The sequence below is a fragment of the Cherax quadricarinatus genome, chromosome 9 (assembly GCF_038502225.1).
Source record: "Cherax quadricarinatus isolate ZL_2023a chromosome 9, ASM3850222v1, whole genome shotgun sequence".
NCBI classification, from domain to species: Eukaryota; Metazoa; Arthropoda; class Malacostraca; order Decapoda; family Parastacidae; genus Cherax; species Cherax quadricarinatus.
Window position 1 is genome coordinate 48,483,647 of NC_091300.1, and position 24,152 is coordinate 48,507,798.

The following is a 24,152-nucleotide window of genomic DNA, read 5'->3' on the forward strand; positions in this document are numbered from 1 at the left end:
TGGGTCAGTGTGGAGCATTGACTAATCATCACACAGAGCTGTTCACTGCGGTGGAGTGTTTAAACTTGTAGTGTATTCTGTTAAGAATGTTTTAGTATTTCCAGTTGAAGATGGCATCATTGCAAAGGCAGTTGAAATCTTTGTAAACGAAAGGTATGCAGATAGAAAAGCTGATTTCAACCTGTGTAGGGTTGACCCAAAATGCAAACAATGATTTTGACGTTTTAGAAGGAAAACTCGTTCTACATATTAGGTGCCTGGAGAACACTAATTCAGATTATGAGAAATATGAAAGTAAACTCCTACAGTCAAATCCATCTGAGGATGAACTTCAGCAAGTTTTGGTCACGTTCAGTGATCAACAATTGTACCTACCAGAAATTTGTGTCACAAAGATCTACCGTAGTTAGTGGTCAGACACCTGTTACATTTGCCACAACTGGCATACCACTACCTAGTCTTCCTAACCTCTCATTACCACCTATATTTGAAGGTCATGATTATGACCTTCAAATATAGAACTTATTAAGGGTGAACCCTTTGATCTGTTTAAATCATTTCCAAGGGTTAAAGACAATTATCAGGAAACTTGATGAGTTTTTGCAGACAATTACCTTGATGCTAACAAAGCCAGGGTTAGACATACAGTCAGAATCTCAAGTTTGAAGCCACCAAGATATTTTTTTTTTCAGATTTACAGACAGGAGACTCCTTCGGCCAGAGATCAGTGTTTGTGTATATTTCACCTGCTCTTGAGAATTCCTTACACACAAACACACACACACACACACACAAAGTACAAAGGTTTGCAACAAGGTTAGTTCCAGAGCTAAGGGGAATGTCCTATGAAGAAAGATTAAGGGAAATCGGCCTGACGACACTGGAGGACAGGAGGGTCAGGGGAGACATGATAACGACATATAAAATACTGCGTGGAATAGACAAGGTGGACAAGGACAGGATGTTCCAGGGAGGGGACACAGAAACAAGAGGCCACAATTGGAAGTTGAAGACACAAATGAGTCAGAGAGATAGTAGGAAGTATTTCTTCAGTCATAGAGTTGTAAGGCAGTGGAATAGCCTAGAAAATGACGTAGTGGAGGCAGGAACCATACACAGTTTTAAGACGAGGTTTGATAAAGCTCATGGAGCGGGGAGAGAGAGGGTCTAGTAGCAACCGGTGAAGAGGCGGGGCCAGGAGCTAGGACTCGACCCCTGCAACCACAAATAGGTGAGTACAAATAGGTGAGTACACACACACACACACACACACACATATATATATATATATATATATATATATATATATATATATATATATATATATATATATATATATATATATATATATATATATATATATATTCTGAGCACCTCTGCAAAAACAGTGATTATGTGTGAGGTGATTTTCTTCCTTTTTGGGTCACCCTGCCTCGGTGGGAGACGGCCGACTTGTTAAATAAATAAATATATACATATATATATATATATATATATATATATATATATATATATATATATATATATATATATATATATATATATACAAATATAGGGAAGTACCACCTCTATAGCTGGAATGGGGACCCTCATCCTCAGAGAAGACAATAAACGTACCTCAGGGAAAACTCAAGGTTCTCCCCGGAGCTGTTTGAATATTTTCTTCTCCTACCACCCCCTATATTTATATTCTATGTGAACATTTATTAATAAACAATATATATATATATATATATATATATATATATATATATATATATATATATATATATATATATATATATATTATAATATAGGATGGGGTCCACCTCCGGTGTAAATTGTGGGACCCCAAGCCTCAGAGAAGTGGATAAAAAGGCTTCAAGGAAGAATATTTGGATTTCTTCCTGAAGCCGTTTGAATATTCCACTTCCCCTACCACCCCACCTTTTCATTTTTTTTACCAATAGGAATATTTTATTACATAATGTGGTACAGAAGATTTAAAAGATACATAGTTGATATAAAGGTGGCATATACAGTACATGTTGTTATGTGTGCATCACCGATTATAAGGCGAAAATCTCATCCAACTCCTCAGAGCTGGGGCGTGTGCCCAAAATACAGCAGCTGCACTGAGCCGCTGGAACAGAAAACTAGCTGCCCTGGGATTCCTAGTTACCCTGATGAGTCTTTTTCCCAGCTCCTTAAGGAATTTAGATGCATTCTTTCCCCATGAGCCAAGGGTCTCTGAGCCTATGGGAACAAACATATAAGGATGGGCAAGTTCTCCATATTTTCTAGACTTTTGGGACTCCTTGAAGCTGGCAGCTGCCCCTCCTTCCTCCCTGGTGTATTGGAGATAGGTATCAGCCAAGGTAGATGCACATGTATAGTCCCACACCACCTGCTCCCCGTCTGTCCAGGCTTGAAGGGTGATACCATCTGGATGCTTCTGACTGCCATCAGATCTGCATAGCTGGGATGGCTTCCTTACTGCTGGGCATCCGACTGTTGTGAGGCTCTTCTTGATAATGTTATTAACCTCCTCATGTCTTGCAATATTTCCCTCGGATTTACGACACACAAGACCATGGTACCCGAATCGGTCTGCTGCTTCACTACCACAAATGCACCTGTGTTCGGCGAGAATAGGGGCGGCAAGTCGAAGGGCAACACCAATGCGGATGGAATGTGGGTCGAGGCGTGTGCCAGCTGGAGTTGGGAACAACCTGACACACTTTGAAGCATTGTTGAGGCTATATTTTCCCCTATTGGACCATCCCAGTACGATTGTTTGTAGTTGTTGGGGGGAGCAGGTCTGGTTTCATAGCTCGTTAGATTAACACAGATCATGGCTCCGTCAGTGAACTTTTGGTCCTGGACTCCATTCTCGTCCCTAAGATGTTCAGGGATAATCGCTGCTACAAGCCCTCTGGATGCAATACATGAGGACAGAAAAGCAGTTAGCGCAATCTGTGATGACTTGCGGACACCAATGCCTCCTAGTCTGACTGGAAGTGTAGCTTGGTTCCACTGCCCGTCTTCTAGAGTAAGGTTAAGTACTTTCATAAAAATCTGCCTCAGGATACTGTCGTATTCGTGCAGTATAGGGTTATCATATGAAGGTGCATATCTTAGGAAATATGTCAACCTGGGCAGATTCAAGCACTTTGTGAGAAGGTACAAGGCATCGTGGGTGTCCAGATTGCCTATTCGTTGTTCCATTCTCTTTAACTCTTCCAAATTCTTCCTGTGAATTGTGTCAATGGCATTGCTTCCAAGAGGTGCTCCTAGCAAGGTACTATTTGTGGGGGCAATGACTGCTGCTCCTGGTAGTTTTGATCTCACTGCATTTATCACTTGTTGACTGACTGAGACGATTTCACATTTGGATGGATTCTTGATGAGACCCATTTCCTGTCCCTGTGTCATTACCTGTGTAAGATCATCTAGGAGGGACTCCTTTGTACCTGCTATTGTGCAATCATCTAGGAACCAGATGTTTAGCTCACTGGTCAGTCTGTGATTTCCCTAACTGCTATACAGAAGAGAAAGGATGCAAGAGGATCTCCTTCTTTGACACCCTCCGATGATGTGATTTCATGCTCTCCAAACAGAAACATTAATTCCTTGCTATACCCAGTTGAAACAAAAGGGAAGAGACCAGGGAAATGTTCTTGTGCTGCTGCTAATACCACGTCTCTTTTCAGGAGATTAAATGCATTCTTGAAATCTAATTTTACCACTGCATTGTCCTCAGGCAGGTTGTTGATATACGCCCTTGTTGCATGAACCGCTGCTTCACTTCCTTGAGAGACCCCAAAGCCAAGCTGGTCTGGTTGAAGCATCATGGCTGCCTGTGTACGAATACTTCCGACAGCAGCTTTGGATATGAGGCGGCGTAACGTGTTGCCTACCTGCAATTGGCCTAATTCCTCCATCCTTCTTTTTAAGTGCACAAAGTGTTGCACCAAAAAATAGAGTTCTAATTTCATCAGGAATCAGACCAGCCAAGGAATTGTTGACGACCCTTGTGATCTCTGAAAGCAGTGTCTCTGCAGTTTCCCCAATAACTGGATTAACCATTTCCTTTAAATGTTGTGGCCTTATTCCAGTGTAACTCCCAGCGGAGCCAGACGGGAACGACATTATTGCTTTGTAAATGTCTGAGATTCCCATGATCAATGGTTCCACAGTGGGGACAGAGGTATTGGAACTGTTGGTGCCACTGGTTTCCCTGGAAGGTTGCTTTCCTCTAAGTGCTTCATCAGTGTCAGCATTCATGGGGACAACTGCATCTTCACTGGTAATAATTCTGATTGCACCCACTGTGTTGCCCTCTTCAATTTTCTTGCTCACCTGGACTCTGACTTTTTCAATGTCAGTGGAATGAGTGGGGGTTCTGCCTCTCCCTTTTTTGTGTTGGTGGGGAAGGCGAATAAGGTTATCAGCTCTAGGTAAATCTTTTACGGATTTAATTATCATTGAGGTTAGCCTCTTTCCCCTTCTTTCCGGCGCAGCTAAGCAGACATTGCCAAAAAGTAGCAAGTTGTGCCATGCCTTGATGGTTGGTGGAGCATTTAGGATAGTGGACCCATCGTTTATTTTTTTCAGGAGGTCTGTAAGTTCCCAGCTGCGTGTGGACGGGCTGTTTTGGGAATATGTGTGAGTGTCCTGGTACCTGTTGCTTTAATTGCTTCCAAGATATTATCTGATGAGATGAGATCTGTTGGAGTAGGTTCAGATGCCTGAAGTGGCTCTGCATCATCACTTTCCACAGGAGGACATCCTGAACCAGGGCAACTACCGTGTTTGCGGAGGAAACCATTAGAGTTGAAACAACGAAGCTGTAAGCACGACCGACACTTGCCTCTCCTAGTATTGCCAGCCGTGCCATTTCCCTGGCTGCTTGCTTCCTCCTGGTTGGCATCCATTTGCTAGACTAGACAATAGAAGTGGAGTATGACATGCTGGGTGGGAATGGTGCGTGGAAGGTAGTGAACTTGACCGTGGTGGCCTGGCGGAGTTTGAGGGGCTGGTGAGGGGCTGGGAAGGGAAGGGGAAAACTGCTCCTGGGAAATGAGTGGGGGAGGCGCTGGTATTTAGGTGGGGGAGGCGCAGGTTGTTGATTGGGGTCATCCCCGGGGAGTACAATACACATGGATTTGCACACTATATATTATTCACACTGTCTTACAATACACACAACATTATTTGTTTCCCATGTACACTATGAACAATGTGGGCTTGGGCACTGCTGAACAAATGTGTTCACTCACCATCTAGATACACACCGCGCCTCTCCCACCCACTCCGTGGCGTGGGAAAGGATGCACTGACTGGTCACACCCTCCTTAACATTAATCCCACATTGTTTTTCCATAACATATGTCTCTAAATAGTCCATGCATCGACACATAATCATTTCTAAGTTAACTGGAAGCATGGTGCATGGTGCTGGAGATAGATGTTTTTATAAGAGCTTTTCGAGGTGTGTATGTACGATCATACCAATGCCCATGCCGGGGACTACGTAGATGGGAGTTTCCCAAATTCCTTCTATCTTGCACCAACTGAGTCCACGGAAGTCACCGAGATTATAAAGTCACTTAAAAATAACTAAGGGAATCTGTCTCGTGTCCCATCATTACTGAACAAGCGAGCGGCCCATGTCCTTTCGCATGCTATTTCATTACTTTTTAACAAGTCACTAGAAACTAGCACCTTCCCGAAACTACTCAAAATGGCAAGGGTTACACCAATACATAAAGGTGGTGACCCTACAGACTTAAACAACTATAGGCCAATATCAAACTTACCATTGCTATCCAAAATCTTTGAGAAACTCGTGCACAGGAGACTATATTCATTTATAACGGCACAAAACATACTCAGCCCCTGCCAATTTGGATTCAGGAAAAATAAAAGCACTAATGAAGCTATCATAAAATTGATAGATCTGCTTTACACAGCATTGGAAAATAAGGAATATCCACTAGGAATTTTTATTGACCTAAGAAAAGCTTTTGACACAGTAAACCACGGCATCCTACTCCACACACTTGACCATTACGGTATAAGCGGCCATGTGCTTGCTTACTTCAAATCTTACCTTACTAATAGGTATCAGTATGTCACCATTAAAGACACAGCATCAACAACACGGCCACTTGATACTGGAGTTCCGCAGGGAAGTGTCCTTGGTCCCCTGGTCTTCCTCATATACATCAATGATCTTCCAAACGTATCCCAACACCTGAAACCCATTCTCTTTGCTGACGACACGACTTATGTCATCTCTCACCCTAATCTTGCCACCCTCAACACCATTGTTAACGAGGAGCTGATCAAAATATCGACTTGGATGACAGCCAATAAACTTACGCTTAACAATGACAAAACCTATTATATTATGTTTTTTAGCAGAGCAGGAGATGCACAAATTAACATTAAGATCGACAACACTCTAATTACCAGACATAATGAGGGCAAATTCCTAGGCCTATACCTTGTCAACAACCTGAATTTCAGCACCCATATCCAACAAAAAAACAAAAAACGTATCCAAAACGGTTGGGATCCTCTCCAAGATACGATACTACGTGCCGCAAAATGCCCTTCTCACACTATACCACTCACTTATTTATCCATACCTCACCTATGCTATTTGTGCTTGGGGATCAACTGCAGCAACACACCTAAAGCCAATAATAACCCAACAAAAAGCTGCAGTAAGAATAATCATTAAATCCCATCCCTGGCAACACCCCCCCCCACTCTTCATAGATCTAATCTTACTCCCTGTTCAGTACATCCACACTTACTACTGTGCAATCTACATCTACAGGACCTTAAACTCCAATATCAACCTTGACCTAAAACGCTTTCTTGATAGTTGTGACAGAACCCACAGGCATAACACCAGACACAAACATCTCTACGACATTCCCCGTATCCAACTAAACCTTTACAAAAATTCAATGTATGTCAAAGGCCCTAAAATCTGGAACACCTTACCTGAGAACTCTAGAACTGCAGACACATTCATCACCTTCAAAACTACCATTAGAAAACATCTTATCTCCCTGATACACCCTGTCAACTAACTACACGAATACCACCTGGTGGTTCACACTTACACTCACTCACCCATTTGACCATAAACAGAAATATTAATCTCAATCTTAAAATAATGAATCCTGTGATACTCCAATACTGAAACTATGTACTGTGCCAAAACAAAAGCATTCACATTGCTAAACTCACAAACTAGTATTTAGTCACTTAGCCATAATACCAACTTACCTCATAATTTGTAATACGTTAAATTTAAGAATTAAACTAAGTCTTGCTAGGTGTTCTAGTGGTACACTCTGTAATCATTATTTTACTACATGTAAACCGCACAATAACCAAATTCTGTAAACTCAGCATTGTAATCCTTATAGAGAATAAACTTTGAATTGAATTGAATAATCTTGGCCGGTACTCATACATAGTGTAGGCCTTATTCTCCCCCACCCCCACTAGCCGTCTTCCCCACTACCACCACTCACCAACATTCACAAACTGCAAAACACTTCCACAATTTACATTGAAACGGTGCACTGAAATGTCTTCTCGCTGCACTGGAATCTACCCAAAGTATTCACAATAAGTCCTGTTCAGTCTTAACGTGGTCAGCGTCCTTGATCCGGAGTTATAATTGAAAATCCCGCAGCTAGCCTGCGACACGTCTTGCCATGCCAGTGCATGGCATATACCTACCTGGAGTCTACCTGGAGGTAATTCCAGAGATCAACGCCCCCGCGGCCTGGTCCTCGACCAGGCCTCCCAGTGAATCAGGGCCTGATCAACCAGGCTGTTACTGCTGGCCGCATGCAGTCCAACGTACGAACCACAGCCCGGCTGATCCGGCACTGATTTTAGGTATCTGCCCAGCTCTCTTGAAGGCAGCCAGGGGTTTGTTGGTAATTCCCCTTATGCTTGGTGGGAGGCTGTTGAACAGTCTTGGGCCCCGGACACACATGGTGTTTTCTCTTAGTGTAACAATGGCTCCCCTACTTTTAATTGGGGGTATTTTGCATCGCTTGCCCAGTCTTTTACTTTTGTAGGGAGTGATTTCTGTATGCAGATTCGGAACCATTCCTTCCAGGATTTTCAAAGTGTAGATTATGATATATATATATCTCTCGTGCATTCCAACGAGTACAAATCAAGTGCTTCCAAGCGTTCCCAGTAGTTAAGGTGCTTGACAGAACTTATACGTGCTGTAAAGGATCTCTGTACACTCTTTAGATCTGTAATTTCACCTGCTTTGAGCGGAGATGTTAATGTACAGAAGTATTCCAGCCTAGAGAGAACAAGTGATTTGAAAAGGATCATCACTCGCTTGGCATCTCTCGCTTTGAACGTTCTCATTATCCATCCTATCATTTTCTTTGCTCTTGTGATCGTGGCACTGTTGTGATCCTTGAATGTGAGATCCTCAGACATTACTACTCCCAGGTCCCTTACATTATTTTTCCGCTCTATTGTATGGCCAGAGTTTGTAGTATACTCTGTTCTAGTTATTATCTCCTCCACTTTTCCATAACGGAGTAGTTGGAATTTGTCCTCATTGAACATCATATTGTTTTCCGTTGCCCACTGGAAAACTTTGTTTATATCTTCTTGGAGGTTAACCGCGTCCTCAGCAGATGACAGTCTCGTGCAGATCCTAGGATCATCCGCAAAGGATGATACGGCGCTGTGGTGTATATATCTGTCTATGTCTGATATAAGGATGAGGAATAGGATGGGGGCGAGTACTGTGCCTTGTGGAACAGAGCTCTTCACTATGGCAGCCTCCAATTTAACCCTGTTGACTACTACTCTTTGTGTTCGATTTGTTAGTTGAAGATCCATCTCCCCACTTTCCCAGTTATTCATTTAGCACGTATTCTGCGCGATATTACGCCATGATCGCACTTGTCAAACGCTTTTGCAAAGTCTGTGTATATTACATCTGCATTCTGATTTTCTTCCAATGCATCCAAGGCCATATCATAGTGATCCAGTAGTTGTGAGAGGCAGGAGCGACCTGCCCTGAACCCATGTTGCCCTGGATTGTGCAGTTTTTGGGAATCCAGGTGATCTGCAATCCTGCTTCTTAGCACTCTTTCAAAGATTTTTATGATGTGGGACGTTAGAGCTATTGGTCTATAGTTCTTAGGTAATGCTTTGCTGCCACCTTTATGGAGAGGGGCTATATCCATTGTTTTAAGTGACTGTGGGATTTCACCCATGTCCAAGCTGCTCCTCCATAGTGTACTTAGGGCACGTGAGAGGGGGTTTCTTGCAGTTCTTAATGAATACATAGTTCCACGAGTCTGGGCATGGGGCTGAGTGCATGGGCATGTTGTCAATGGCTTTTTCAAAGTCTATTGGAGTTAGGGTAAGGCCGGAAATCTGGCATACATTTATGGAGTTTTGAGGCTCATTCATGAAGAAATCATTTGGGTCGTCGATCCCCAGACTGATTAGTGGCTCACTAAACACAGAGTCGTACTGGGATTTCAGTATTTCACTCTCTCTCTCTCTCTCTCTCTCTCTCTCTATATATATATATATATATATATATATATATATATATATATATATATATATATATATATATATATATATATATGCAATAAGATCACAGTAAACAGGTGATTTTAGAATATGCAAAACAACCACTCTGAAAGAATAGAGAAATTCCAAGCGCTTTCGTGACTACTCACATTATCAAGTTCCTTGATAATGTGAGTAGTCACGAAAGCGCTTGGAATTTCTCTATTCTTTCAGAGTGGTTGTTTTGCATATATATATATATATATATATATATATATATATATATATATATATATATATATATATATATATATATATATATATATATATATATATATATATATATGAGTATATTTCGCCTGCTCTTGCGAATTCCTTGCATTGTTAAAATCTCTAGTAAGGCTGATGCATGCAGGGGATGAGATGAAAAGCTGTAAGCCTTCTCTCTGAAAGCTGGCTGCCTTGGATCAACGTGTAGCGCAAGCTGCACACCAAGGTATTGTACAGTGTGGCGAGATTGGTATAGCACTGTGTACCTTGTTCCAAGGTTCGTAGATTCTAGTCTCCTTCAGCCAGAGATCAGTGTTTGTGTATATTTCGCCTGCTCTTGCGAATTCCTTGCATATATATATATATATATATATATATATATATATATATATATATATATATATATATATATATATATATATATATATATATATAATGTAACCACAAACAAGTGGTATTTAATCAATAACCACAGTGCTACTAGCTGGGGGGGATCAAACCCGTGTTGTTTTAGCCCGCCTCATAGTGAGCAATAATTCACGATGCTCAAACCCACAGGACCATACAGTCCTAGAATTTTCACTCACCATGAGACGGGCTAAAACAACACAGGTTCGACCCCCCGGCCATGTCACAGTGTTGTTATTGATTAAATACCACTCGTTCGTTGTTACTGATTGTGGAGGCTTTTACACCAAACAGGGAGTGGAATGAAATTAGCTCTGAGGCATCCTCACCATCGTATGTCCTCGTATCATGGTACAACACCTAGCTCTGCTGGATGCATGATCTTTGTAGGATTTTATGGTCCAGTGGGTTAGTGTCATGAATTTTCGCTCACCATGAGGTGGGCTAAAACAACACGGGTTCGATCCTCCAGCTAGTTACTGAAGAAACGTTTTTGCCAGACACTGGCTTCTTCAGTTCATACAAAGGAGAATGGTGAAGAACATGATGAGTTTGAGGTAATCAGTCCCTCAGCCTTGAATCAATGTAATCAGTCCATCAATCTTGAAACAATACAGCATATGTGCAAAGAAATGGCTTATATGCTGTAGACAGGTGAGGTGAAGCAGTCGTAGGAGGTATCACACTTGACAAATCCAAATGTAGACGTTGGTCTTCTCCCAAAGGTTCAAATTCAAAGTTTATTCTCTATAACGATTACAATGCTGAGTTTACAGAATTTGGTTATTGTGTGGTTTACATGTAGAAAAATAATGATTACAGAGTGTACCACTAGAACACCTAGCATGGCTAGGCATTTCGGGCAGGCTTAGTTTAATTCTAAATTTTAAAATATTACAAATTATGAGGTAAGTTGGTATTATGGCTAAGTGACTAAATACTAGTTTGTGAGTTTAGCAATGTGAATGCTTTTGTTTTGGCACAGTACATAGTTTCAGTATGGGAGTAACACAGGATTCATTATTTTAAGACTGAGATTAATATTTCTGTTTATGGTCAAATGGGTGGGTGAGTGTGTGAACCACCAGGAGGTATTCGTGTAATTAGTTGACGGGGTGTATCAGGGAGATAAGATGGTGTCTAATGGTAGTTTTGAAGGTGATGAATGTGTCTGCAGTTCTAGAGTTCTCTGGTAGGGTGTTCCAGGTTTTAGGACCTTTGACATACATTAAATTTTTGTAAAGGTTTAGTCGGACACGGGGAATGTCGTAGAGATGTTTGTGTCTGGTGTTATGCCTGTGGGTTCTGTCACAACTATCAAGAAAGCGTTTTAGGTCAAGGTTGATATTGGAGTTTAAGGTCCTGTAGATGTAGATTGCACAGTAGTAAGTGTGGATGTACTGAACAGGGAGTAAGTTTAGATCTATGAAGAGTGGGGGGTGTGTTGCCAGGGATGGGATTTAATGATTATTCTTACTGCAGCTTTTTGTTGGGTTATTATTGGCTTTAGGTGTGTTGCTGCAGTTGATCCCCAAGCACAAACAGAATAGGTGAGGTATGGATAAATAAGTGAGTGGTATAGTGTGAGAAGGGCATTTTGTGGCACGTAGTATCGTATCTTGGAGAGGATCCCAACTGTTTTGGATACTTTTTTTGGTTATGTGTTGGATATGGGCGCTGAAATTCAGGTTGTTGTCAAGGTATAGGCCAAGGAATTTGCCCTCATTATGTCTGGTAATTAGAGTGTTGTCGATCTTAATGTTAATTTGTGCACCTCCTGCTCTGCTACCAAACATAATATAGTAGGTTTTGCCAGTGTTAAGCGTAAGTTTATTGGCTGTCATCCAAGTCGATATTTTGATCAGCTCCTCGTTAACAATGGTGTTTAGGGTGGCAAGATTTGGGTGAGAGATGACATAAGTCGTGTCGTCAGCAAAGAGAATGGGTTTTAGGTGTTGGGATACGTTTGGAAGATCATTGATGTATATGAGGAAGAGCAGGGGACCAAGGACACTTCCCTGCGGAACTCCAGTATAAAGTGGCCGTGTTGTTGATGCTGTGTCTTTAATGGTGACATACTGATACCTATTAGTAAGGTAAGATTTGAAATAAGCAAGCGCATGGCCGCTTATACCGTAATGGTCAAGTGTGTGGGGTAGGATGTCATGGTCTACTGTGTCAAAAGCTTTTCTTAGGTCAATAAAAATTCCTAGTGGATATTCCTTATTTTCCAATGCTGTGTAAAGCAGATCTAGAATTTTTATGATTGCATCATCAGTGCTTTTATTTTTCCTGAATCCAAATTGGCAGGGGTCGAGTATGTTTTGTGCCGTTATAAATGAATATATTCTCCTATGCACGAGTTTCTCAAAGATTTTGGATAGCAAGGGTAAGTTTGATATTGGCCTATAGTTGTTTAAGTCTGTAGGGCCACCACCTTTATGTATTGGTGTAACCCTTGCTGTCTTGAGTAGTTTCGGGAAGGTGCTAGTTTCTAGTGACTTGTTAAAAAGTAATGAAATAGCATGCAAAAGGACATGGGCCGCTCGCTTGTACAGTAATGGTGGGACATGAGACAGATTCCCTGAGTTATTTTGAAATGACTTTATAATCTCGGTGACTTCCGTGGGCTCAGTTGGTGCAAGATAGAAGGAATTTGGGAAATTCCCATCTAGGTAGTCCCCGGCATGGGCATTGGTATGTTGGATTTTATTGGCGAGATTAGATCCTATGGTTGACAAGAAGTCGTTTATCTTGTTAGCTGTGTCAGTGGGATGTAGTGGTGTTTCATTAGGTTCAGTTAGGGCAATATTCTTGTTTTTTTTTCAGTTTGTGGGTCCCTATAATCTGAGAGTGTTTTCCAGGTCTTTTTTTATATCTCCTCTAGTGTCTGTGAATCTACTGGTGTAGTATAGTTGTTTGGCTTTCTTTATTACTTTGGTGAGAACTGATGAATAGTGTTTAAGAATATCTTTGTGTTTTAAGCCCTGTCTATATTGCTTTTCTTATTGGTGTTTCTTATCAATGGATTTCAGAATGGTGCTGGTTAGCCATGGGCAACCAAGCTGTTTGTGATCTGTTTCGTTTTTATAGGACAATGTTTGTTGTATAGTCTAAGTAATTTGTTAAGAGAAATGTCTGTCCAGTCATCAATACAATTGGCCTTGGAGAATTCTGTAGACCAGTCAGTAGTCTCTAGGTCAACTGTGAACTTCCTTATTGAGGCCTCGTCATGGAGTCTAAATGAGACTTTGTTGTATTCAAGTGGTGGTTTACTAATGTTTGTCAGGAGGAAGGTAGGGTAGAGGTCTGTAGTGCTATCTGTGATTATCCCTGATTTAAGGGGGGCTAGTATATTGGTCCATATGTGGTCTATTATGGTTGCACTTGTCTCAGTGAGCCTGGTTGGTTTAGTTATTGTTATGAGAAGTGTGTTGTTCATATTGTTGATGAAATCAGTTACAGGCTGATCATCTAGTATGCCAAGGTTGATGTTGAAGTCTCCAGCTAAGAGAAGGTGGTGCTTATTCATTTGTCTGTTTGTTATTAGTGACTTTAATTTCTCACTGAAATTTGGGATGTTTGTGTGAGGTATCCGGTAAATGGCACCGATTGTTATAGGTGTCTTAAGGTTTTTTACAGTAAAATTAGCAAAAATGTATTCCCCATATTCATCACTAAAGCAATGGTGCTAATACAAGATAACTGGTTAGAGTAATAGACTGCAATACCACCCCCAACTTGGTTTGGTCTGCAGTTGTGAATTGCTGTGTATCCTGGTAGAGGGTAGATATCTATTGTGTCCTGCTTAAGCCAGGTTTCAGTAAGAATAATGCAGGAGAAGGGTGTCTTTAGTGATTCAAGGAGTGCCAGGAGGTCATCATAGTGTTTGCTTAAGGACCTGATGTTGTAGTTAAGAACTGATAGACTTTTAGCATTGTTTAGGATAGTGCTGGCTTGTGATGCTGTGTAATAAAGGCAGTTACTTTCCAATAGGTTTTGATTGGGTCTCAGATTATGGAGATTTAGATCAGGGTCAACGTGATCAATCATCTTCTAGGTTTAAATTATGGTTATTTATATCCTGAGTTGTGTGTTGAGTTCTAGTACTGATATCTGTAGTGGTGGGAAGTTTGGACAAGTATATAGCTAGAGTATTTTGGTCATATAGAGTATAGTCACTAGTAATGAAGTTGATGTTGTCTATGTGTTGTGCTGGAATGAACTAAAGTACAACTAGGTATAAACTAGTAATATAAAAATACAAATTAAAAATAGAACAAGACTCTCACTTGTAATTGCACTAAGGTCTAATATAATGACTTTTGTGGAGTATATGTTTTGAGCTAGAATGAGCTATAGTACAACTAGGTTTAATCTAATAATATGAAAATACAAATTAAAAATAGCACCAGTCTCTCACTAGTAATTGCACTATGGTCTAATATAGTGAATTTGGTATTGACTATGTATTGAGCTAGAATGAGCTATAGTACAACTGAGTTTAATCTAATAATATAAAAAAGGCACAAGACTCTCAATTGTAATTGCACTAAGGTTTTACATAACTTGTTTACAAGAATTAGAGTATAACTAGATTTAAATTGACAGGATAAAATACACAAGTTAAGATAGCAAAAGAATAATACAAAAAAATGATAAAAATAAAAATGGCAATGACTTGGTTATAATATGCTAGTAAGATGGTAGACAGGATAATATAAAAGTTGTAGCTGAAAATACTAGTTTAAAAAATATAGAATAAAAATGGTCAATAAAAGAAGTTTACAATAAGTTTGGTCAATATAGTTTAAAGCAAAATTGGGCAATAATAGAGATTTTAGAATAAAATTGGGCAATTGAGTATTTCTTAAAGTGAGGTAGAATTATTGAGGACAAGTTATGGTTAGTTTATAATAAGATAGAACAGTGATGTAAGTTGTAAAAAAGGAGATAGATTCTGTAGATATTAAACACAATTAAGACTATGAGGTAGAATGGTCGTTGAATACAACAATGACAATCAAAAGTAGTTGGGGTATTAGAATTTTAGGGGGCACAAATTTATGACAATATAACACTAATGGTGGGTATTATCTGCACTTTACTCTGATTCTGTTAGTCCAGCCTCACTTAGGAATGTTTTAAGGTCATGTTCTGTAGAGATGAAGTATCTCTTCCCAGTGGGCTGTTTCCTAACTGCGATTTTTCCACCCCTCACAAAGCACTGGTGGATTTTTTGAGCATAGCGTAATTTTCTTAGCCGATAAAGGTTTTGTCTTGTTTTGGTAAGGCACTCATTGACGTAAACATCAGATTTCATAGAAATAGATGTTTTTAGTAGGTTGTTTCTTTGTAGGCTAGTTTGTAATTTTAACAGCACCTTTTTTTACCTGCTTGGTAGCCCATCAGTTTGCAATCCTTTAGGTCATCACTACGTATGTTAAGGCGAAAGTGGTCCTTGATAAGCTGTAGGGTGGTCTCCATGCAGGTTTCTTGGGTGACTGTGGCTGGGAGATGATTGCTGTTAACTACAACAGCGTCAGATAGCTGCTGTTGGTCATTATGGTCTTGGAAGTTGGTTATGACATTGGCAAGTTGTTGGTCCACTCTTGCTCTTTCCTCTATAATGTTGGTAGTAAGTAGGGTGACTTGGTCTTTTAGTGTTGATGGTGTCTAGGGACTGGGTGTGGGTGTTGCTTTGTTGTTCCAGAGTGTCTAGTTTATGTTCATGAACAGTGATCTTGTTGAGGTAATCTGCATTGCTAGCTTTTAGTTCCTGCATTTCTTGAGTTTGGTGATCGTTTGGTTCTGAATCGTAAGGTGATCTTAACATCAAATACTGGGAAGGAGTTATCTTGGACTGTGGCGGCGGCCATGTTTGTTGTTGTCTGTCGTGTGTTGTGGTGATGCCGGTGGGTGATGAGGGTTGTCCTGGCTGCCAGTACCACAAGTTTTCCTCGTGTTATTACTGCTCTCACCTTTGATGTTAGGAGTCCTTAGCTGGTTATTGTATCTTCTTTTATTGCTCTGACCCTTGTCCATTGGCTGTGGCTTCAGGTGAATAGTAGGCGATGGGTGATTGGTGAATGTTGTGGAGTATCACTTCAGTGGCAGCGGGGTAGGAGGCGGTAGTACGAGTCCTATTTGTTGGTAATTTGTGAACTTTTGGGTGATTTCTGCAGTTGATTTATATCATTCTGGGTATCCACACATGTTAGTGTTATGTGGGTCTTGAGACCCACATAACACTAACATGTGTGGATACCCACTGGGCTGCTGGGAACCTCAGGTAGAAGTAAAAATAAGAGGACAAGGTTCCTGTTGCCGCTGCCGCTGCCAACATCAAGGAAGGACAAGGTTGGACAAGTCTTGAAGAATTCCTTGTATCAAGATCCCATGATGTTGCAGTGACTGGCAGATGTGATACACGGTTTAAAACCGACAAGTTAAAGATTGAGACACCCACGTAACTTATGGGAATCTTTATTGAAGAAACGTTTCGCCACACAGTGGTTTCATCAGTGCCCCGTGGCCTGATCGCTAAAGCTCACGTTTCACACGGCGAGGGTTTGTGTTAGAGATGTAGTGAATGTGAAAATTAAGATATGTAGATGTAAGAAATTGTGTGGATGTTCCGCAGATTCGGATGAGGATGTATATGAGGATATCTGTTTACAGTAAAATGCAGATGCAGATGCGGATGTGGATGTAAGAAATTGTGCGGATGGTCTTCAAATGCAGATGCGGATATCCAATACATCACTAGTCTGCATTTGATTCCCAGTGTGGGTAGAAACATTGGGCGTGTTTCCTTACACCAGTTGTCTATGTTCACCTAACAGTAAAATGGGTACCTAGGAATTAGTCGATTGGCGTGGGTCGCATCCTGGGACAATGACCTAATTTGCCCGATATGCTCTGCATAACAAAGGGCTTTCTATACAGTAGTTTGTCTTTGATGTCAACTAGGCCTGTATATCATGTACATGTACTTTTAGTAAATAAAGTTGTTGTTATTATTATTATTATTATTATTATTATTATTATTATTATTATTATTATTATTATTATTATTAGTATGCAAAGAAGAATGATGAACAAGACGAGTTTGAGGTAATCAGTCCCTCAGCCTTGAGTCGATGTAATCAGTCCCTCAGCCTTGAGTCGATGTAATCAGTCCATCAATCTCGAAAAGAATACAACATATGTGCAAAGAAGTAGCTTATATACAGCAGACAGATGATGTGAAGCAGTCGTAGGAGGTATCATACTTGTGAAATCCAAATGTGAATGTAGGTCTTCGTTTAAAGGTTGGAGGAATTCCTTGTATCAAGATCCTATGATGTTGCAGTGTCTTACAGATGTGATGCATAAGTGCATAAGTGATTGCATGTCTTAATTATCAACTTGTTGGTTTTAAATCATTGTGTGGTGTTAAATCATTTGTCACATCTGTCAGACACTGCAACATTATGGGATATTGATATAAGGAATTCTTCAACACTTGTCCAACCTTTGGACGAAGACCTATTTCCACATTTGGATTTGACAAATATGATACCTCCTACGATTGCTTCACATCACCTGTCTACAGTATATAAGCCACTACTTCGCAAATATACTGTATTCTTTCCAAGATTGATGAACTGATTACATCAACTCAAGGCTAAGCGACTGATTATCTCAAACTCCTCCTCTCCTTACACCTTTCTGCTTTGTATTGTATTGATGAAACCACTGTGTGGCGAAACGTTTCTTCAATAAAGATTCCCATATGTTGCATAAGTTTCTCAATCTTCAACTTGTCGGTTTTAAACCATTTATCATGGGATCTTGATACAAGGAATTCTTCAACACTTGTCCAACCTTTGGACGATGACCTACTTACACCAGTGGATGGTTCCACTATGACCCCGCCTCCTCCTGCTTCGACTCACCTGACTACAGCCCTATGCTGTACTTTCTACAAGATTAATGGACTGACCACATTGACTACAGGCTGAGAGATTGATTACCTCAAACTACTCCTCTCCTTACACCTTTCTGCTTTGTATTGTACTGATGAAGCCACTGTGTGGCGAAACGTTTCTTCAATAAAGATTCCCATATGTTGCATAACTTTCTCAATCTTCAATAAATGACATGCCCATGCACTCTGCCTCAGGTCGACTCGTGGAACTCTGTGTTCATAAAGAACCTTTAGCTTTCTATGACAAAGTCTTAGATGCTCTCGTGTACACAGACCTTGCGAAACCCTTTGACAAGTGAGACCATGGTGTAAGAGCGAGAAAAAATGCGTGAAAAAGGAATATCAGAAAAAGTTCGTATATGGGTCTATAACTTCGTAAGAGAACACATACAGTAATAGTAAACAGAGTAAAGTCTGAGGCGGCTAAAGTGAAGAGCTCTGTTCCACAAGGCTCAGTACTCACACCCATCCTGATCCTTATCCTCATATCTGACATAGGGATGTTAGCCTCAGCACCGTGTCTTCCTTTGTGGATTATACCCGAATTTGCATGGCAGTGTCCTCCATCGAACACGCTGCAAGACTACAAGCGGACATCAACCAAATCTTTAAATAGGCCACAGAAAACAATGTGAAGTTCAATGAAAAAAAAATTCACTCCGATATGGAACACTTGAGGAAATTAAAATTATATTGGAGTGTAAAATAAATACAGTCACACAATAGAGCAGAAAACTAATCTGAAGGACCTGGGAGTGATAATGTCAGAGGATCTCACTTTCAAAGGTCACAACAATGTATTTACCACATCTGCTACAAAAATGATAGGATGGATAATAAGAACCTTCAAATCTAGGGACGTCAAGCCTATTATGATTTTCTTCAAATCGCTCGTTCTATCTAGTCTGGAATATTGCTGTTCACTAACGGCTTCTCCATGTCAGTGAAATTACTGACATGGAGAATGTACAGAGAACTTTCGCAGTACACTTAACTACGATAAAACTTCTAAATTACTGAGAACAGTTGAAGTTCCTTGATTTGTATTCCCTCGAACGCAGGCGGGAAAGATACCTGATAATATACACATTGAAAATGCTAGAAGGATTAGCACCAAATTTACAAACGAGAATCACTCCTTACAGAAGCAAAAGACTCAGCAAGTGGTGCAACATCCCTGCAATAAGAAGCAGGAAAATCACTAATAGTAATAGACAATGCAGTAAGTGTCAGGGTCATAAGACTATTTAACTGCCTCCCAGCATACATAAGGGTGATTACAAATAGACCCCCTAGTTGTCTTCAAGATGGAGCTGGGGAGGCACCTAAAGTAAGTACCAGACCACCTAGGCTGTAGTTCGTACGTCAGTTTACGTGTGGCCAGCAGTACTGCTCGGCTGACCACTCCCTGATCCACTGCGATACCTGGTCACAGACCGGGCCACGGTCTCCTGCCTTGTCTTTTAATGAATTAATAATGAGTGAGATTTCACTAGGATTTGTAGGCGCTAGATATAGAGTATATGGGTAATTTCCAGTGAGATAATCTTTCACCTGAGTATCTGAGTTTGGGATTTTACTCTCTAGTTTTGATCCTACAGTAGAGAAAAGATATTTAGGTTGTTGGAAGAGTCTGTAGGCTGGATGTGAGATTTATCTGGTTTCATTAAGTTAATATCAATGTTTCTGGATAGTTGTCTAGAGCCCAAAATTTAAGACATTTGAAGATAATATTTCTAAACCATGGGTATGAGGTCCCCTGTCTGCAAATCAATTAAGGGCTATACTTAAAAATCATCTCATCTCCCAAAATTAGTCATTCCAACACTGTGTTAAATCATTTAACCAGTGTGAAACGGCTCAAAGTATCTGCAAATATTTATGACCGATTAATCAATTGAAAAATTAATACATACTTAAAGTTGTGCTGTTGTATCATTATAAATTGTACTAATTATAATACAGTTACTTGCTATGTGCTACCTCACTACTATAAATCTTTTCAATTATAAAACTTGGCTACGTGACTGTAGTAATAAGGTTAAAATAATGAATAATTAAAATTTACCACTCTTTATCCTGTCTAGTTTTAAGTAGTCTGTAAACATTAGAATTAGTCGGCCTGAAATGCCCCGGCATGTTAGTAGCTTCCTTTGTACTTAAGAACTCTCAATAAAATGTACTCACAAATTATAACTTTTGCAAAGAAACCAGATTTCTTTTGTTATGTTTGTTAGAAAGTGATTTTTTTTTTTTTTTAGAAAAATTGTCAGTGTTCTCCGAAGACCATGAGAAAAGCCTGGCTAGTAAATGCCATGAAAATTTGTTGATCTGGTGAGGAATGATAGCACAGATCATGTGAAGCATGATGGAATAAATCATAAAATTGTCAAAGATGATGTACAGAGTAGGTAAGGAGACTGCACAAAGTGCACAAACATAATGTAGTCTTGAGTGTTCAGTGTTGGAAGCAATAATGTCAGACAACAAAAATCAACATCTCAAACTTGACTGAAAAGTCATGAAACTTGTAAGAATCTTGTATGTAATATTAACAATTCTAAGAATAGTTTAGGTATTAATACAGACAATGAAAACTATGTTTTTATTACGGCTAAAATTAAAATTCTGAAATAGATTTGCGGTAACAAATGATGTTTGCACATTAAATTTTCTGTCAATAAAATAAAAATAAGCTGTATTGTAAAAAATAATGTTGAATAATTTACAGTTTATACCTACAATAGCTGAGTTGCTAATGCTGCATGTTGCCTCAGCCGATCCTTTATTTGTTTATTTAAAGCATATATAGCCACAAGGTCGGTGTCAACGGGGGCACCGCCCCTTCCTATTACAAAGCCACCTAAGCCCCCTGAATTTTAGGACGAAATCCATCGGACTGAAAATAATCAGTTGTGAAATAAATAAAACGGTACCATAAATTGTGGGCTAATACACGTCTCCCATTGTTATAATAAAACTCAATGGGTATTTTTTGTTGGGTTCTTTCTGTTCTTTCTGAGAGTCCAGATGATCTACAACCCCGTTTACTTAGTATTTGAATTTAGCATTATTAGTAACATCGTCACAACACTACACTTGCCGACACACTACATTAGTAACATCTTCACAATACTACACTTACCGTCACACTACATTAGTAACATCTTCACAACACTACACTTACCGTCACACTACATTAGTAACATCTTCACAACACTACACTTACCGTCACACTACATTAGTAACAACACTACACTTACCGTCACACACTACACTTACCGTCACACTACATTAGTAACATCTTCACAACACTACACTTACCGTCACACTACATTAGTAACATCTTCACAACACTACACTTCACACTACATTACTACACTTACCGTCACACTACATTAGTAACATCTTCACAACACTACACTTACCGTCACACTACATTAGTAACATCTTCACAACACTACACTTACCGTCACACTACATTAGTAACATATTCACAATAATACACTTACCGTCACACTACATTAGTAACATCTTCACAATAATACACTTACCGTCACACTACATTAATAACATCTTCACAATAATACACTTACCATCACACTACATTAGTAACATCTTCACAACACTACACTTACCGTCACACTACATTAGTAACATCTTCACAACACTACACTTACCGTCACACTACATTAGTAACATCTTCACAACACTACACTTACCGTCACACTACATTAGTAACATCTTCACAACACTACACTTACCGTCACACTACATTAGTAACATCTTCACAATACTACACTTACCGTCACACTACATTAGTAACATCTTCACAACACTACACTTACCGTCACACTACATTAGTAACATCTTCACAACACTACACTTACCGTCACACTACATTAGTAACATCTTCACAACACTACACTTACCGTCACACTACATTAGTAACATCTTCACAACACTACACTTACCGTCACACTACATTAGTAACATCTTCACAACACTACACTTACCGTCACACTACATTAGTAACATCTTCACAACACTACACTTACCGTCACACTACATTAGTAACATCTTCACAATACTACACTTACCGTCACACTACATTAGTAACATCTTCACAATACTACACTTACCGTCACACTACATTAGTAACATCTTCACAACACTACACTTACCGTCACACTACATTAGTAACATCTTCACAACACTACACTTACCGTCACACTACATTAGTAACATCTTCACAACACTACACTTACCGTCACACTACATTAGTAACATCTTCACAACACTACACTTACCGTCACACTACATTAGTAACGTCTTCACAATACTACACTTACCGTCACACTACATTAGTAACATTTTCACAACACTACACTTACCGTCACACTACATTAGTAACGTCTTCATGACACTACACTTACCGTCACACTACATTAGTAACGTCTTCACAATACTACACTTACCGTCACACTACATTAGTAACATCTTCACAACACTACACTTACCGTCACACTACATTAGTAACATCTTCACAACACTACACTTACCGTCACACTACATTAGTAACATCTTCACAATACTACACTTACCGTCACACTACATTAGTAACATCTTCACAACACTACACTTGCCGTCACACTACATTAGTAACGTCTTCACAATACTACACTTACCGTCACACTACATTAGTAACATCTTCACAACACTACACTTACCGTCACACTACATTAGTAACGTCTTCACAACACTACACTTACCGTCACACTACATTAGTAACGTCTTCACAATACTACACTTACCGTCACACTACATTAGTAACATCTTCACAACACTACACTTACCGTCACACTACATTAGTAACATCTTCACAATACTACACTTACCGTCACACTACATTAGTAACGTCTTCACAATACTACACTTACCGTCACACTACATTAGTAACATCTTCACAATACTACACTTACCGTCACACTACATTAGTAACGTCTTCACAATACTACACTTACCGTCACACTACATTAGTAATATCTTCACAGTACTACACTTGCCGTTACACTGTGTGTATCTCGAAGTTTCATACAAACAAAACACGTTACTAGCAGACAGAAGAAACAGTAATTACCTGTAGCTAAATGTTACTATGACTTACCAACAGTGTGTAGTAACTATGACTTCACAACAGTGTACAGTAACTCTGGGTTGCTAACAATGTACAATATCTACGACTAAACGACAGAGACTAGACTTACTTCCTTCCTTATCATTACGTGCAACTGATAACTTGTGTCGGGCCACACGACACACAACAACCTTATTCTCAGTTTCATGTATATACTCATATTCGCATTTTTAAGTATGATCATAGTTGCACTTACACACACACACACACACACACACACACACACACACACACACACACACACACACCACACACACACACACACCTACACATACGTTCGCGCGCACACACACACACACACACACACACACACACACACACCACACACACACACACACACACACACACACACACACACACACACACACACACACACACACACACACACACACACACACACACACTAGAAAGACGGAGAGGTGGGGCACACCACCAAGTGCTGGACACAGTACCCACAACCAAGGAAGAAGTGAAGAGGCTTATGAGTGAGATAGATTCCTCAAAGGCAATGGGGCCAGATAACATCTCTCCATGGGTCCTGAGAGAGGGAGCAGAGGCGCTATGTGTACCTCTAACAACAATATTCAATATATCTATCGAAACAGGGAGATTACCTGAGGCATGGAAGACAGCAAATGTAGTCCCAATCTTTAAAAAAGGAGACAGACATGAAGCACTAAACTACAGACCAGTGTCACTGACATGTATAGTATGCAGAGTCATGGAGAA

The 24,152-nt window shown here is 39.9% G+C and overlaps 1 protein-coding gene across 1 annotated transcript in view; it reads right to left on the minus strand.

Annotated features, from left to right (window-relative positions):
- LOC128686023 (uncharacterized) overlaps positions 1-23,482 on the minus strand; it is a 128,309-nt gene extending 104,827 nt beyond the window's left edge. Inside the window, exon 1 of the mRNA XM_070083421.1 lies at positions 23,394-23,482. The gene's annotated coding sequence lies outside the window, so the exon portion shown is untranslated. The remainder of the gene's footprint in view (positions 1-23,393) is intronic.
- Positions 23,483-24,152: the final 670 nt, after the last annotated feature.